The sequence below is a fragment of the Patagioenas fasciata genome, chromosome 2 (assembly GCF_037038585.1).
Source record: "Patagioenas fasciata isolate bPatFas1 chromosome 2, bPatFas1.hap1, whole genome shotgun sequence".
NCBI classification, from domain to species: Eukaryota; Metazoa; Chordata; class Aves; order Columbiformes; family Columbidae; genus Patagioenas; species Patagioenas fasciata.
Window position 1 is genome coordinate 128,156,757 of NC_092521.1, and position 17,413 is coordinate 128,174,169.

Sequence of the window (17,413 nt, forward strand, 5' to 3'; positions counted from 1 at the left end):
GAAAGAAGATGAAACACATCAAACTCTGAAGATCAAAGGAGAAGCACAAACACTTGAAAGAGTGAAAAAGGCAGTGAAGCTATCTAAAGTTGCTTGCCATCTGCTCCTGCGCTCAGATCAGCCTCCTACCTTCCCCCGGCCATCGGGGATTACTGGAAATATGCATTGTGCAGCACTCGTGCTGTAATTGATTTCCCACATATTTGTGTTTTGTAATAAAATATGACAGCTGCTCCATCACCATGCTACTCTTTGTTCTTTTAATGAAAATAGCTTAATTTTCCAAAGCGTGCCCAGGAGATAAGTCTATGTCCGCAGTATTTCCAGTACTTGTGAATTTTATCAAAAGGCTTGTTGTTAGCTAAAGCTAACGTCTTAAGCATAACCAGATGTATAAGGCTTTACAACAAAGCCAAACAAAATCAATCCCTCTCCCCAAAGACTCTGTGTCAATATTAAACACCCTGAAGACTAAATGCTGCTAGACAAATAAAAACCAATCCTAACATTCACCGGGTGTTCAAAACCTCATGGTATGTAAACCAGTGGCCTCAACTCTCAGGGTGCGGCTGGTGGGTTTGGCACACGTGAGGACGCCTGGGGATTTTGGATGGCCCAAGATCTGCTGACTCTCATTTGTACTGCCACCTCCCGACCCAGAAGGTGCATCTATCTGTGCCGTAGGGAGAGAAGCACAGCAAAATGGGCTGATGCCCAGAGCCACCTCCACGACAGCTCTTTTCCCCTGTGGGTTCCCCAGGCCCATCTCCACATCTTCTGCAGTTGCTGCCTACATCCCTTATAACCACGAATGATCACAAAGAGCAGACAAATGGTGAATGTTTCAAAATGAAGAGGAGGTTTCAATACAGTCTCACCTACAGCATCTGTTCAAGAATGAATGACATGCAGTTGGGTTCATGTTCCTCTGGGTGTCATTTCTGAGAGAAAATAAAGAGTGACATGGGAAAGTGGAGGGGTGGGAAAGCAGCAGAGTCAGGGGTATCTACAGAAATGATGTAATATGCATAACAAAAAACAAGGGGTGGATGCACTGGATTTTCTTGCTCCTTTATGAGGCAATCAGGCACACACGCCATGTGACAAAGGGTTCTGGTTTTCTCACTAAAGGTTTGACTTTGCAGCTGAGAGAACTCTGACCCCAATCCAGCAGGTTATTTTAAGGATGAACTTGAATTTAACTGTGTGAACAGATCTGCACTGATGTCAAATATGCATTTTGCTGGGTCAGGGCTGGGATGCTGAGTACCCCACCAGATTAAAGCCTAACCTCCAACACCACCAGTTCTGGTGTTTGGAGATACAGACAGTCAAAGGAGGCCAAGAAAGGTAGACAGAAAAGGTACCTTCTTGTGAAGGTTCAGTGCTACCAGTGTAGTGAGGTTTTAGGGGCCCTGAACTTTCCTACTCCTTCTGCAAACATTCCCCTACAGCCAATTCCCCGATCTGTTCGCTGGACTCTGGGGCAGAGTACAAGTACAGTGTCTTGCATTGATAAAACCTCCAGGACTGACGTCTCTGTCTCCAGTGCCCCAAACGGCCACTGCGCTCCAGAAGTAAATCCTAATTGCTGCTGTACTTGGGAGATAAAAGAGCTCCTTAGAAAATTATGTAAACTCCTACACAACCGCAAAGAGCAATAAGCCTCTGTAATAAAGCCCCATTTACTTATAGCTCTACGAGTTGATTGACAAATCTGCCAAAGAGGCAGCCTCAGCAATCACTTATCTCAATAGCTTTAAACTCCTTGTGCAAGACAAACACGTTATTCAGGCCAGGCTTTGGGAGCAGCTGCCAAGAGCTCCCAGGACCAGGAGACAAGTCCGGCAGGAGCTGTGCCACCGCTCGCAGCTCTACCTGAAGTCCTTTCCCTTCCAAAGGCCACCAGCAGACACTGCTGCTGGTCAATCCACATCACCAGATCGGACCAGCTCTGCCTTATTTATTTTCAAGCGCAAATCACTAAAGGTTAGGAAGGGGAGAACTAACATGTCCTGAAAACTTAGAACAGTATTGTCCTCCATTACATTTTTTTTTCCTATGATTCCAATAGCCATTATAATAATGGTAAAACCTGAATAACATTTATCTTCTTGTTTTATGTATACTTTTTATATTTCCTACATTTGTCTTCGCTAAGGCTGCATCAAACACGGCAGTGTTTTTATATTCCCTGTAAGATAACACAATAAAGTACCGACATATAACACTCAAGCTTCAAAAATATAAACAATTTCAATAATGTTAAACTATTATGCAGATTCAACTACAATTCAATGGAAAAAAAAAAAAGAGAGAAAAAGGTTAAGATAACACTATGTTTGAAAGAGTTAAGTAAAAACATATCAACACACACATTTACCCAGTAAATTTAAAAGCCATCACTGCTCTGGGAACAAGAACTATCACACATCACATGTGGGAAGGGTTCTGGATTACAGTTTATGCTTATGTTATATAAATCACACCTTTTTGTATCTTGATCTTTACATGCATATGATCACATCAATCCCCAATGCAATTCCACTGCCTTTTAATGATGATACGCTGGTGATGAATCTGTGTCACTGCTAATGCTGCCGCAGAAAACTCAGGTTATGAATTTCATTACTTGTGCACTAAATTCTGACTCGATGGCTGCATTATTTAACAGCTCCCAACAGGGGACAGTATGGAAGCCTGTGAGAAATACTGGAAGTTAAAAAATTGAAAAAACAAAACAAAACAACCCAAACAAACAAGGTGTCGGTGGTGGGGAAAGAGGATGAAAAGAGGTGTATCTTGGTACGTGCGGAAGCCACGTCTGCGTGCGGCTCAGCGCTGCTCGGAGAGCTGAGTGACACGTGTCTGTGCCTGAGCACGTCTGCTCCCATCCATCTCCCCATGACAGCTTCTCTGTCCCCTCGACACACACGCTGGGACTTGCACCTCCACACCCAGAAACCTCAAGGCAGCCATGGCAGTGTTTGCAAGCCAGCAAAGAACCTACTGATCCATCTGCCTTAGGGACCAGAGCCTACCCTCAAACATTCACCTCCATGCTGGATGGAAGAAGAGGCTGAACACCATCTCTTGTACCATCCCCTACCTGCCCCTGACAGCCTGTGCTACTCAGCCCAGGTTTCTCACCACTTTCTTTACCCATGGACACGTTTTCCCTCTTCTGCTTGAAGTAACAGGCAGGGCACAAAGTCACAGGAGGGAAGGAATGCGTTTTTCAAGAAAAGCAGCGCCTGCTGTAGGCAAAACTAAGCACAGGGAGGGCACAAACAGCATCCCCCGGAGGAGCCCAGTGCTCTCATTCAGCAACCACGCAGCAATTCTCCTGCTTGAGCAGGACCATTTCAAGCATGGCATAATGCTGGGAATTGTCCAGTCTTCAACGCAAGCCCCTCAGGTCCACCAAATTTACTCACCGCTTTGCCAAAGAAAAATCTGGGTTCCAGCCCAAGAGATTTAGGCAGTTTCTAGAAAATCAGGTAAAATTATGGAATAATCAGTGTTCATACTCCCTTTTGACAAAACATATGTGTCCAGGGGAGGAGAACCAGCACCTCATATTTTTTTCAATTACTTGTATAACCTTTGCTTCCCCAGATGCCCAGAAGATAGCTTGACAGCACCTTTCATATATTATAATGATTAATCAGCTATAAATTCATGACTTGAAATGCTATAATTGAAGTTTTGCCTCTTGGATATCCCCAAGACCTTTGAAGAGCTTTGTGTACGAGTTAACTGGTTTCGTTCCTGTAGCGACAACTACTAGTGTTTCCAGTTAGTTTGCATTCCTGCAAACCCACACTTCTCTTGTCCTCAAATATTTTGGAAGTTACTCGTTAAGCTAACAAATCTCAGGAGCGCCATAAAGCACACAGAGCAAGTCAGTAATTGCACAGTTCTGGGTGCAAGGTAGGCTTGCAAAAAGACTCCTTTTGTTTGTGGTTGCTGATGAGAAGAGAAATTGGAGGTGAGTTGAGGCAGGACCATCCCAGACCTGCCAACTCTCAGCAGAGCACCCAGGGCTTCCAGGAGCACCAAGCTCGGGTGGAAACCCACAAGTCTTTGCACAGCTCCTTTATACTCTGACTTCTCCAATTCCAGCGGCAGCTGCTAAAAATTCCTAATTCTGGCAGAAGCAGGCAGCTGTGGACAATTTCAGTCAAATATGCAAAACGTTTAACCATTGCCCCTGCCAAGTCTGATACATCAGGATAAACATCTCACACATACCACACGTCACCCTTCTCCCCATCACCCTTCAATAAACGGCCCTCACAGTAACGAACGGCAGCCTGCAAGGACATCTTTCACAACAGCCACCTTGGAAAACCTCAAAACGAGGGAGACATAGCAGCCCCAATGCCACTGAACCCGGATCTCTGACTGCACAGACAAGCTGCACATCATCCAGGAGCCAGTGGAAGCAGGTAAGGAGATGCAGGACCACAAAGAGGTTGGTTTTCTCATCCCCAGCGTAAGAAAAGGAAGCAAATAACCATCTTGAAAGCAACATGATCACGCTTGACAAACTGACAGGCGATAAAGTCAGAATGGTAAGAATCCTGTTCATGTTTTAACAGCAGTGCAATTGCAAGCCAAACACAGCATTAAAATATGCAGAACACCAGGTAGTTACAAATAGATTGGTTTTCCAAGGTTGTTATTTCCAGATGAAATAATGTTGTCTTTTAGGCAAAACTGCTCAGAGTTTAAAAAGGATAGGAAACTATCTTGAAACAAATTTCCGAGTCAAAACAGCTTTGACATACAGAGAACGATTGGAGGCAAAGCATGTTTCAAACACAAAACTCTCATTTTTAATGGACAAAGCCAATAACAAGTACACAGTCATGTAAGGCACTTCAAGTACAAAATCAAAACACACTGAAACCTCAATATTTTGTAGCTGATTCAGAGAAATCAATCATGTCAGTTGTAGGGTCCAATTGCCACAAGAAAACACCTCAAATTAAGTGAGATAGTATCTCTCTACACACACGTATCAAAATTAACAGGGAGCACAGAGAAACAATCATGGGAGGAATTTCATAAGCACCTGGCACGCTATCGTTTGTCCCCAGGCACAGAGCAAGCACATATAGTACAGAATTTGAGCCCGTCCCTGGTTCCCTATTGAGAAATAACATTCAGCTTTGGTGAATGCGCCCCAACCAGCTCCCCAGGAATCTCAGCTCAATAGCAGGAGAAAACACCACAAATCCAGAGCATATCACCCTGCCAGCTGCTCCATGTATGCTGGTTCTTCCAGTCACCGGTGGTATTTCTTTTGACGAAGGTGAATCTGAACTCTGCCTTGCAGCTTTGTATTATTCATTACATAATTGCTATGTTTTATTAGAAATATGATCTATTATAACCTTGAATACGGTAACTTAAATGACATTGAAAATTAGATTATTCTGATTATTAGAGAAGTGAGAAAGGTACTAAACATTTGTAAGGCTGATAATCAATCAGTGTATCCATCTGAGTGCAATAAAAATCAATCAAGAGGTAGTGGGTTTAAATCTAATTTTTTAAGCATGACATTTTCTTCTGAGTTTCTTTTTTAAATGTCACCCTCTTCTACAACAGTGATTGATTCTATCCCCAGGGACGGTCAACTCCAACTGTTTTATTCATTGCACTGAGCTCTTGTATCCACAGTCTTTTCTAAATATCAAATTACTGACAACAATAATATTTTCATCCAAATGTGAAATTCAGAAATACACATTCCTGGAATCAAAACAGCAAGAAGCACAATAGTACAATAGTTACAATACCAGGGCCCTTTTAATGAGCACACAGCATATTTTAATGCAGAAAATGGTGGAATTCTGTGTTCCTTCAGTCCTCTTCTCCCTGCCCCCCTCCCAAAAAAAAGAGAAGGCCAAGGATTTGCTTGTCTAAAACATAATTCATTTAGAAATGTTTCAGTAGTGAACAATGAATCACTAGCTATAGGGAGTCCCTCAGTAATTCCCTGTGCCTCCAAAATAACCTTATTAGGCTATTGTAAGTATAGGGGAGACCTTTGATACCTATGGCCTAAGGGCTTCTATTTTTCCATTCATGCGCAGGGGATTTATATGGTTATATCCTATTATAACCGACGAAAGCAACACATCTCCCATTTATGTACGAGGATAACTGCAGGGTTAATATATCAAGAACGGAGTTATAAGAACAGGTTTCATTATATGAATGAATGATACAAATGGATGCTCTACAGCTTTATTTAACTGGCCTGGAACTTGATCTGTGGTTTCAAGGATTCCATCAGCCTGAAAATTTTATTTTTGACATGAAATTTGGCACCTGCTGTTGTCACATCCTTGAAATATCAGTAGATGGAATGAGGAAAAAAGGAGTTTCTAGTCCCTTGAAGAAAAGCAATACTAACAGAACTCAGACACAGGACCAAAACTGGAAAGCCAATGCAGAACAACATGCTGAGGACAATACCCCTTGATGATGGCTGAAAGGTACGGCTTTGGTATCCTTTTTATTTACATTTATTTTAAACTACTATTTTTATTATTTCCCTTTACTACCACTTAAGAGAAATTTTTTTTTTCTCTTTTTAAGACATCCAGAATCAAAACCAACTGCTATCACACTTCGGATATCTAGAACTGCCAATTCGAGACCTGAAATCGCTGTCAAAGGGGAACAAAAAATGGTTCTAAAGGTGGATTTGGCTTGAATGTTGCAGAAGGCTCCATGACATGCTTCAGCAAGTTAAAAAACCCATAAACTGTTTCCAGGTGTATGAATATACCTGTAATGCCTACCTTTATATTGACTAAAGTATTTCAGGACTGGTTCGAGTTCTGCAGAACATGCCGAACACAATAACGACTGCCCAATGAATCAAAAACAAGGTGCCAGAAATACAAATGAAAGTAGCCCTCCCCACCAAATACGTCCTAAGAACAAAATTAAGAAGTTGAAAAACCAGAAATACAGCAAACAAGCAGAACAAAATGAGAAGAAAAAAGGTTCGCAGCATGTGGGTGCGGGCAGGGAGAAGAGACGGCAAGAGGAGCAGCTCAGTCGGAGCCCAGATGTGCAGGGCACAAACTCAGCACCAGAGCAGAGCCCTTGGTCTCTCTCACCACCTCTCTACATGCTGCAATCAATGCAGGCAGAGAGACGTGATTACACACTTAATGATAAACTGTTTAAATAGCATTTGCCCTGCGATTTCCATTTTCAAAGTGCCTTAATATCATCAACTAATTGCCAGCGTGAAATAGGATAATCCATATACTCTTAGAAGCTGATGCCTAAATAGATGCTGAAGTCTGCCAGCATTAACAATTGCAGGCAGAATAAATCACTAATATTTCCCATGAAGGCTCACGAAGTCATCTGCAATGGAAATAGCCTTGCCATACCCACTGGCTAAGATAAAATTTACTCACTGATATGTTTCCATCTGTATTTCACAGAGGCATCACCTCAAGTTACTTAATATAGCCAGAAATTCCCATCTGCGAGATAGAGCATCTCCAGAGGCAGGTCCCACAAAGTCCCTGCACATCTTGGGCTGCTGTTGAATTAATTTACACATCTGTCATTTCCTCTTCGTTCATGCCCTGCCCCATCTCTCTTTCATCATTTCAGATGAAATTAGTCACTTCCTTACTCTAAGTTTAAACCCCACAATTCTTACTAAGATCCACCATGCCACCTGCAACAAGTTTGCAGGGTAATAGCATCACCTGGTGGGTATTGCCAGCTGTCCCTTTCCCTGCTTAGTGCAGAAATGGGAAGGAGCTTTGGGAATCAATCACTCCCTCCATCCTGGGAGGTTTCCCAAACTCAGAGGGCTCCTGTGGGTAACCCACTGCGAGGGGCCAACCCACGGCAGAATCCCATGAAACCAAAACCCTTGGGGAAATGCAGTATTGTGCTCACTGTCAACTGTTTCGGCAGCTAAAATCCCAGTGGATTTACCAGGAACTTCTGTGGCAGTCCAGATAAAATTCTGTATACAGCTGGTTAAACTGAAATACTCCAGGGAACAGGAGGACGGCTTTTCTGGAATTGCAGTGTCTTAACACATTAGCTAAAAATATACAAGACCACAAACACAACGTGATTATTCTTTCTGTTCCTTACAGCTGAAGTGACCAAGTGCACACAGAGCAGTTGAAAAACAGCTTGAAATAAAATTTCTGTTAAGTTATATTGCATTTGTTTTACCACAGGCTGTGTAAAGAAAAAAATCCCTAAATTTCAAACCCTGAACTTTCAGTCAGAAGTCACTAAGAGGCCATTAAATCCATCTCATCTGATTTCAGCTGTTCAAGTGCCCTTTCGAGCTGCCTTCTCAAAACAACTGCCCTTTTGAGTTACAATCTTGAAGCCTGGTACACTAACTCTTAATGGATAACCAATTACAGGTAAAAATATCCTGAACCTGACCTTTCTCTCCAGGGTCACCAAAAGGTAGATCAGTCCGCTCATCTACAGATATTACATTAATTTCTCTTAGGAGACAGACATGGTAGTATGGTGCCTCACAACCAGGAGAAGTTGAGGTTATCCACAGTCATTAATTCGATTTGTTGGGCATTATCCGGGGCCACTGATGGGCAGGGAATAGCATGGCTGTTAACTAAGACCAGGCGCTATTCCTGCCCACTACCTGCCCTGACCTTAGCACTTCACGCACTTCAACCTGCTGCAGCTATTTTATTTCTCATCCCAACACGCACAGAGGAAAAGAACATGACTTGCTTTTTACTTAACTGGAAAGCTACCTACCATGACAAATTGAAGTCTCTTCCCTGACAACACTATTAACAGACTCCTTCAACAAAACAACTTTCCATAACAAACACATTCATTCAATGTAATGAACGAGTGTCAGCCACAGGACAAATTCTGGGTATGTGTGATAAAACTGACTTTATGGGACAGCAAATGGGAAAGCTACAATTCTGTCAGGGGAGAAAAAAAAAAGGGAGGTGAGCTGGAAGACCTTTCCCTTCGCTTGCTCGTGGCTGCTCAGTACCCAGGGCAATGGGTCCCCAGAAGGAAGAGCAGAAGTTCAGGAATAACACCAAGATGACGCACCACCTGCATTTCTCCCCCCTCCCTCTTTTTTTAATGGCTGGATTCATGCAGTGAATACAGTCTGACTTTCCCCAAACGTGGTTCAATCCTACGTTATTCACCAGAATTAAAAGTAACAGCCCAGACCCATCACCACTGCTGTTTTCGTCTTGCAATGGTGCTACTCCACTGATCGCAGCAGAGTCCTATTAGTGTAAAACTACAGCAGCATAGGGGGAGATCAGGTCTAATATCTGTATCTGCAGATGGATAACACCGCAATCATACCCGAGTTTCATTTCTTTGTTTTGCCCCCAAGGCTAAATTTCACATTTGTACCTCCTTGGTGCCTTGCGCAATTGTGTAAAGGTGCATCTAGCGAGAGAGCTGCCAACTGACAACACATCTGAAGAGGCTTGCGTGCGCGGTGTACTTCATCAAGCACAAAGAACACATCGCCTCTCGCAACCGTAAATTGAGCTCATGAAGGCGGAGGAACAGTTGTTCCCGGCATGTTTTAAGAAAGAGAGCCACAGTCTCAAATCACAGCGTTAGTCTGCATTACAGCCTCAGCAGCTTGCAGCCCTGGCCTCCTGCTAGGCCAGGGATCATAAAAGCAAAGAAATAGCTCAGCTACTATTTACCTGTTTCTCTGGAGCTAATGTGGAAAACACACCATTATGAACTTACACAAATTCCTTCCTGAGGACAAAGGCTTGTTGATACTACTACTACTACTACTACTACTACTACTACTACAACAAAAAAACCCCAACAAAATAAACAAACAAAAAAACCCCCCCACAAAACATATATATATACACATACATATATCTATAAAGATCAGGAGGTTAATTCCAGCTCTTGATGTGTCAGGGCTGGCCCCCGAAGTGGTGAGGGCAGGGGGGATGTGAAGCATGTGTCTCCCCAGCCACACTCGACCTCCCTGCCCGGGCTCTGCTTCTGCTCCACCAGGAGAGGCAGCCCAGGAGCAAGAGAGGGGAAGAGCTGTGTTACTTGACCAGGTGGACCCAAAAGCACCAGAGGATTGGCCAAAAAATTACCAATTTAAGCCTCACATCTATGTGCGGTCCAATGCAGCTGGTGGGTATGCACCTGCACCTGCCAGTGGGCTTGGCCTGCAGTTGGGTCTGATTTTTTAATTAATAGTGCCTGTCATTAAAATTGTTTTGGTGCAATACAAAGAGAACGGTTTTCACAAATGGTAAAATAGCGTGCTGAAACAATACTATTGCATCTGACAGCACTTTAGCGTGTTGTTTGCCTAGTCTCCCCTTCCCAAAAGCCGAGCAATTGGAACAAACAATTGGAAATCTGTTGTTTGTTTTTCCTTAAAAAAAAAATTACATAACTACATCATCCGTTTTTTTCACAAACTGTGACCTAAGGAGAAAGAAACAAGTGACATCAGGGGCTTTCTTTTTCTTTCCATCCACAGGATTTTGGGAAGGCCAAGCCAAGCCAGCCGGCAAGATCCAGGAGCTCTGAGCTGGCAACATCACTGAGTTCTGGGAAAAGCCCCGCTGAAGCTGGCGGCTGACACAGGGAAAACAACTTCATTTGCTTTCAGCTTTAGCATCTTGCTGCCCACCCTGAAATGTGACGCCAGCGAGCTGAGGCACTCGAAATGCCGTTGACTCTCAGGTTTTCCTTCGGGCAGGACTGTCCTTTCTGCCCGTGCACGCTGTAACTCAGCACCGACTGAACCTGCGGCAGCGGAAGCCAGAGCTCGCAGTCGGCATCTCCGCGCCTGGGACAGCAGCAGGCTCTGACGTGACTCTTTCAAAGGAAGAAGTGCCTGGGAGACAAAGGCTTGTGTGTTTAATAAACACCGCTCCATCCATAATTCACATGCAGAAATACTGCTTTACATCTATTAATGCAGGCTCTCTGGACATCTGTACTCCTGCTTTATGTAGCGGCAGAAGCATCACAGCATTACGGGGTCGAATTCCCCTAACACACCTGCAGCAACCTCAGCTGTTTCAGCACTCACATTATGGCATGAATCACTCCACAAGCCTGCACCTAATTACCACCCTGTCTATTTTGATATATTTTATCTTTTATGTACAATGCCAAAGAAGTTCTTTAAAATACATTCCAACTACTCTTTCATTAAAAAAAAAAAAAAAAAAATTAAAGAAAATGCTTTCTTGTCTGGGAGTTAAATTCTGAAACAGCAGGAGTAAGTGGGACGGATTATTTAAAAAAGAAGGAGTGCTAGTAACTACAAAACTGGCCTGAAGAGCTTAATTCTGCCAGACAGGGTCAAGCAGCATCAAGTCCTGATTTCTTCAAAAGATCTTATAAACATCCCCAGTAAAGCCAGCACATAACTTTTTTACATCCAGCGCTTTCACAGTACACCAGATCAGCCTGATGTAGTGATCGTACAAGGAGCAAAGCAGACAGACATTTGTTTCCAGGAAACAGCAAGATACTAAAAAAAGCAGCCTTTTTATTGTTGATTTGAAATCAAAGTGATTACTGAGGCCTCTGCAACTTCCAGCAGAAGACTCACTGCACACAAGGGAGTTCATTTTGAGAAGGCAAGCAGGCAGCAGGTCACCACAGAGTTAACTCAATAAAATAATAATTTCTACTTGGATAAACTGACCTAGTTTTCCCCGACTTCTCCATGAAAACAAAGGAAGCAACTTGGACATGAGATGACGTCTGAAAGGGAAGCCAAGGGGTCTGAATTCAACATATTCCTGGCCCTCAACTAAATGAGGGTGGTGGTCCCCAGGTGATACTATAAATGACAAGCCAGCATAGGGCATTATTAGCAGTTTGTACCCCCATCTTATCTCACTGATGTCAATGACAGATCTTCCATGCCCTTCAACAGTGTGGGAGTGGGCCCTGAACTCTTTGTACACAGGTTCAGTACCTCCTTCCAGCTACGATGGTCTTCTCCAAGACTATGGTAAGTGGCTGATGCAAGATGTACTACAGAAGGCTTTTAATGAGGTCCTCAGGATATTGTTCCTGGGCCCCAACCCTCATATGTTGCACTGTCCAAAAACCTGTATTTCCTAAAGCAGAGCTTTATTCAGTTCCTGAAAGAGCTGATGAACATCCACCTCCCCGACCAGCTGCAGGACTGACCCTGAGCCCCAGGCCATGTGGCAGACATGCCACAGGCGAGTCCACCATGGCCTGGGACGCACAGCACAGAGGGCAGGAACCAACAAGCATCCTTCCTGGCCCCATTCATAACACACCCTGGGATGGTGCAAATCTGAACACACCACGACGCTGACAACTCTGTGTTTTGGGATTCAACCCAATGCTGCTTTTCAGCGAAGCTCTATTGTGCTGTAACACCTCCAACCAGCTCAAGTTAGACAATTTGCCCAGAGAAAATGTTCAGTGAAGGGGAAACATAAAAGTATGCACAGAAAGAGGCCTGACTCCCTCTCTTTTCTAATCCGTCACACAGCATTAGAGACTAAATACTCATTAAAAATATATATAATAAACTGTTTAAGACAGGATACCTAACGATTCCTCTTAATTGCTTTATTCTTCTCACACCCTGGTTTCTCGAGAATACTTTGAAATGTTCCTCCTGCATTACTGCAAGGCTCATTTACCATAGGATTATCTGCCTACCTTGTCCCGTCAGCCAAGAAATAAGACCCCAAAACTCATGGGACCTAATACTGCATACCTTGTGCAAGGCAGTTGATGTATCTTTATAGTTTTATATATGTTCATGCCTTGCCATGTTTAAATTCTAGTAGGGAAATTGTTCCTAATAAACATGTGAAATAGCTGACTTAGAAAGCAACAAAACTTGCCAAGAAAAGGCTTTGACTCTCTCTTTAGGACAAGCAGGATTTAAGCCTTCTGCAGAATTAAAGGAATAAAATATTTCTGCTTATTCTCTTTTCTCCCTGTGTACTTTTCACTTTTTTACAGGACAGGGTTGAACATCACTGGATTTCTTTTTCTTAATAATAACTATCCTCTCACTTTTATTTTCTGGATGTTCTGATTCAGTAGCAGCATTCACCCGAAGAAGCAGCCAAAGAGGAAAAAAAAAGAGGAGTATGCATTCAGATTCTCTTCCAAATTACAGAAAGCAGCAAATTGAGCATCCTCCTTGTAGGAAAATGCTGTCAAAAGGCTCTTACGAACTAACAGTTCTCCATGTCACTTGTTACAGGCAACTGGACCTTGCAGGTTTGATTCCTGAGCTCCTCAATGGGCTAACCAGATGGCGTGGCACGGTGCAATGTGGACTAAGAGACCAAGCACACACAGCGATCTCCGAACTTCCACGCACATCTTCATGAGACATCTAATTTGAAAGAGAAGAGCCCCGGCTTGCTCCCTGCCCAACAGAGGCAGACCAATATTGTCAGAGAGCAGATCAAGCTTCACTAAATCCAGTGCTCCATCTTCCAGTATCAACAATTCATCTGTATCAGAAAAAACCCACATTGATAAAATTTCAGAAGTGACAATTTTTTGAGTGGCTCTTTTCTGTTGTCTCTCCATGAGAATCAAAACAAACCACATTCATGGGTCACCCAGAAGAAGTGCCATGGCAAGAAAACCGGGAGGAAGGCTGTCCTTGTACGTAAGGAGCAGCTCACACAGTTACCGTGCAGTCAGGGATGCTGAACATGCGAGGTGCAGCAGTTCATCTTGTAAGGATGTCCATTTATTGTTGATTTGTCTTCCTGGGCTGCTGCCTCCAGGTTGCAAAAAGGCTACAACCTGTGCAATGCCAGTTTCAGTTGAGACATAGGAAAAGCCCTCATGTATTAGCCAAAATAAACATCTTATACTTAATTATTTAAGTGATAAAAAATAAATTTCAGCCTTTACTCTGCCACTGGGACATCCTCTAAAAGTATACAACATATGAAAGCAATTAAAAGTGCTACACTTTGTAAGAGCACATATAACTTGTAGATTCTTTGAAATGCAACACTACTCCCCATAAACTGCAATTCCTGGAAACTTCCATTTTTTTCCACCTCTCTTACATTGTGTTACTATTTCCATAATACAAACTGTAATCAGCTAGCTGGGAGTTAAAATAAAAGAAACCAGAACTTTTTTTTTTCAGGAGAGGTGGGAAGAAGCAAAGGGTTTGCAGCAGCGCCCATTGCAGCGTGGCTGACTGACAGCAGGAAACCTGCTCATGATGGAAACAGGAGGAGACAAGAGCAGGTGAGAAGAGTCTCTCCGGATCGGGCGGCGAGTCAAGGAACGATGACCTCTCCTGCTCCTTCATCCGGGCAGTGATGTCCTCACCAAAACTATCTGTTGCTGCCAAGGGAGTAAAGCAGCGACCTGGCACTCTCAGACATCTCATGAATCGCACATGTGCCCGCTGCTAAAGGAGAGAGCGCGGTGATGCCTGCAGTGCTTTTAAAAAGCTTTCCCTTATCTTCCAGTTATCATTCAATTTAGTATTTCTGTTTGTCATATTTAATCCACCCTCACTGCGTTAAGTTTTCCTATTTAAATTAATGCTTTCTTTTCAGGCTCTCAAGTTCTTTTTGTTAGGAGTTTCCCAGGTTTAAATCACCGAGTTCTACCTCCAAGAGAACCCTGACAGTGGAGCATCGACCTACTTAACGTGGGAAAAAACCAATCCCAAATGAAAAATGCACAATGCTATCTGCTGGTAATCCCTCTTCCCATAAGTTTACAGATGAAAAATGTTTAAAAATATAATGCGTTGAAAATGATACAAATGTAATACGCTTTGTTAGTCTGTCATTCTAAGTGGTTTGTAAAGTCCTCCCTCAGGATTGGACTTAAATCATTCATTAACTTGAAGCCAATTGCTTTGTCCTGGAAAGGGGGAAGGAACATGGATTTCTCAGATGTAACCCAATTTCCTAACAGAAACAAAAACAACCTGATGAAATTCTGTTACCAAAACCATCTATTGTTCCCCAAGGAGAAGCATAAATAAATTAATTACAAAATAAGCTGTCAGCAAAATCTAACTTCATAGGGAGTTTTAAAATTTACATTTCACTTGCTTAAATGGAGAGGAGAGAGAGAGAGAGAAAGAGAGAGAGAAAGAGAGAGAGAAAGAGAGAGAGAAAGAGAGAGAGAAAGAGAGAGAGAAAGAGAGAGAGAAAGAGAGAGAGAAAGAGAGAGAGAAAGAGAGAGAGAAAGAGAGAGAGAAAGAGAGAGAGAGAGAAAGAGAGAGAGAGAGAGAGAGAGAAAGAGAGAGAGAAAGAGAGAGAGAAAGAGAGAGAGAAAGAGAGAGAGAAAGAGAGAGAGAAAGAGAGAGAGAGAGAGAGAGAGAGAGAGAGAGAAAGAGAGAGAAAGAGAGAGAAAGAGAGAGAAAGAGAGAGAAAGAGAGAGAAAGAGAGAGAAAGAGAGAGAAAGAGAGAGAAAGAGAGAGAAAGAGAGAGAAAGAGAGAGAAAGAGAGAGAAAGAGAGAGAAAGAGAGAGAAAGAGAGAGAAAGAGAGAGAAAGAGAGAGAAAGAGAGAGAAAGAGAGAGAAAGAGAGAGAAAGAGAGAGAAAGAGAGAGAAAGAGAGAGAAAGAGAGAGAAAGAAAAGTAGGTCAGCATGTTTCCCCAGCATGTCTTTCTGACTCCATTAAAACTGTCTGTCAGATGACTAACCATGCCTGTAATCCAACTAAAAGCATGTTTGCTTTCTATTGCACTTTTTTGCCAGGGGAAAGGAAGAATTCCACTTAGCTTTAACTCTGAAATTCACGTAAATGTCTCTAAAAGTCAGATAATTACCTCACATTTACTTACTAAATCCTTTACATCAACAATAAGCAACTGGTTATAGGTGCACAGCACTGAGAAACGATCCCATAGCTGATTAAATGCTTATCAGCCGCAGGTATTGCCTGTAGGGCTTTAAGCTACAACTTGTAAAAGTCACTTTTTAGAGCTGTTGTCTGATTGACAGACTTTTCATAAGACCTAGCTTTAAAAATTCAAGAGTTTTCAGAAACATGCGAGCACGTGAACAAGTGCTGGAGTAAGGCGAGATGGGGCCAAAGGAAATTAAAAATCCCAACGCCTTATGATCTTTCTTTTTCCTTCCATAGTGTGTTAGGAGCAGAGTGTTATTTAAGTTAGGATAGAAAGGTCGTTATTTTTACTGCTTGTATGCCGCCTCTCTTCGAAAAATCCTGCACACTTTCCACGTGAGCACTGCAGGACTGCAGATTAACTGTTCCGATGTATTTTAAAACTGAGCATGTGATATCAAGTCAAACTAAAAACAAACCGAGGCTATTTTTAGAGTGCAGTCCTAGGGCCAGCATCCCAGCAGGAGGAGCTGCAATGTGTCAGCCGGCACAGCAATGGAAAACTCCCTCTGCTATAACAATTCCTACAGTGGATGAAAGCAAGCCATAAGAGCCTGACAGCAGCAAAGGGAAATCCATGGCCTCATCTACTTATGGAGAGATTTTCTTAAGCCATCTTTGAGAGCTTACTGGTTTGTGAGCACCTGCTTTCTATCTTCCACACCATCGGCACAGGGGTTGCTCTCCACAGAGGCCAGCAGGAGCTTTGTTTCTTTGCCTTCTGCAGAGACACCTATCCTGCACCAGACATTCTCCAGTAAAGTGGTCACCAGGAAAACCAAGAAGTAAGTTTGCAGATATATAAACCATCAGGAAGATGTATGCCTTCTCATATGCGTCTCTTCTAAGGGGAAGGACCAAATACACATCTCTTCTGATACCAAGTCCCTTCAGGCACTTTCGGGTTGTTGCAGTTCAGACTTCCCAGAACTCTTGGGAACAATTTACTGCATTTCTCATGAACCTTGGCTACTGCAGATAACATTTTCAGGTTGGCTTGACAACCAAATAAGCCATGTTTAGCTTCAAGGCCCAGGACACTGGCAATTTGCTCGTTCCCAGACTGATATTTATCTCGTGGACATTTCTCCATCTTTCAGATTCAACAACCCAAAATAAAAAAAAAAAAAACAAAAAAAACCACAAAAACAAACAAACAAAAAAACCAAACCAAACCAAACCAAACAAAAAAAACCACCAAACAAACAAAAAAAACCCCAAAAACATTCAAAGGGAGAAAAAAGAGGACAGCAGAGAAACCACAAGGTGCCAGTATAGAAAGCACAACCAGTACGGTACAATGGCAATTAGGAGAAAGAGATGCATCAAAGATGCCCTGTGCCCCCGAACAAGAAAATGATCCGAATGAGGAATACAAAGCAGTGAACTGAGTGCATAAAGGAAGAATGGAAGCTCTGAAACAAAGCTTTTGAGGTCATGGGATTGGGGTCTCAGCAGTTATGTCTGCATGATCAAGCAAG

The 17,413-nt window shown here is 42.8% G+C and overlaps 1 protein-coding gene across 7 annotated transcripts in view; it reads right to left on the reverse strand.

Moving 5' to 3' along the window:
* The window catches only part of RARB (retinoic acid receptor beta), a 330,377-nt gene that overhangs the window by 20,565 nt on the left and 292,399 nt on the right, over window positions 1–17,413 (reverse strand). The window lies entirely within an intron of this gene.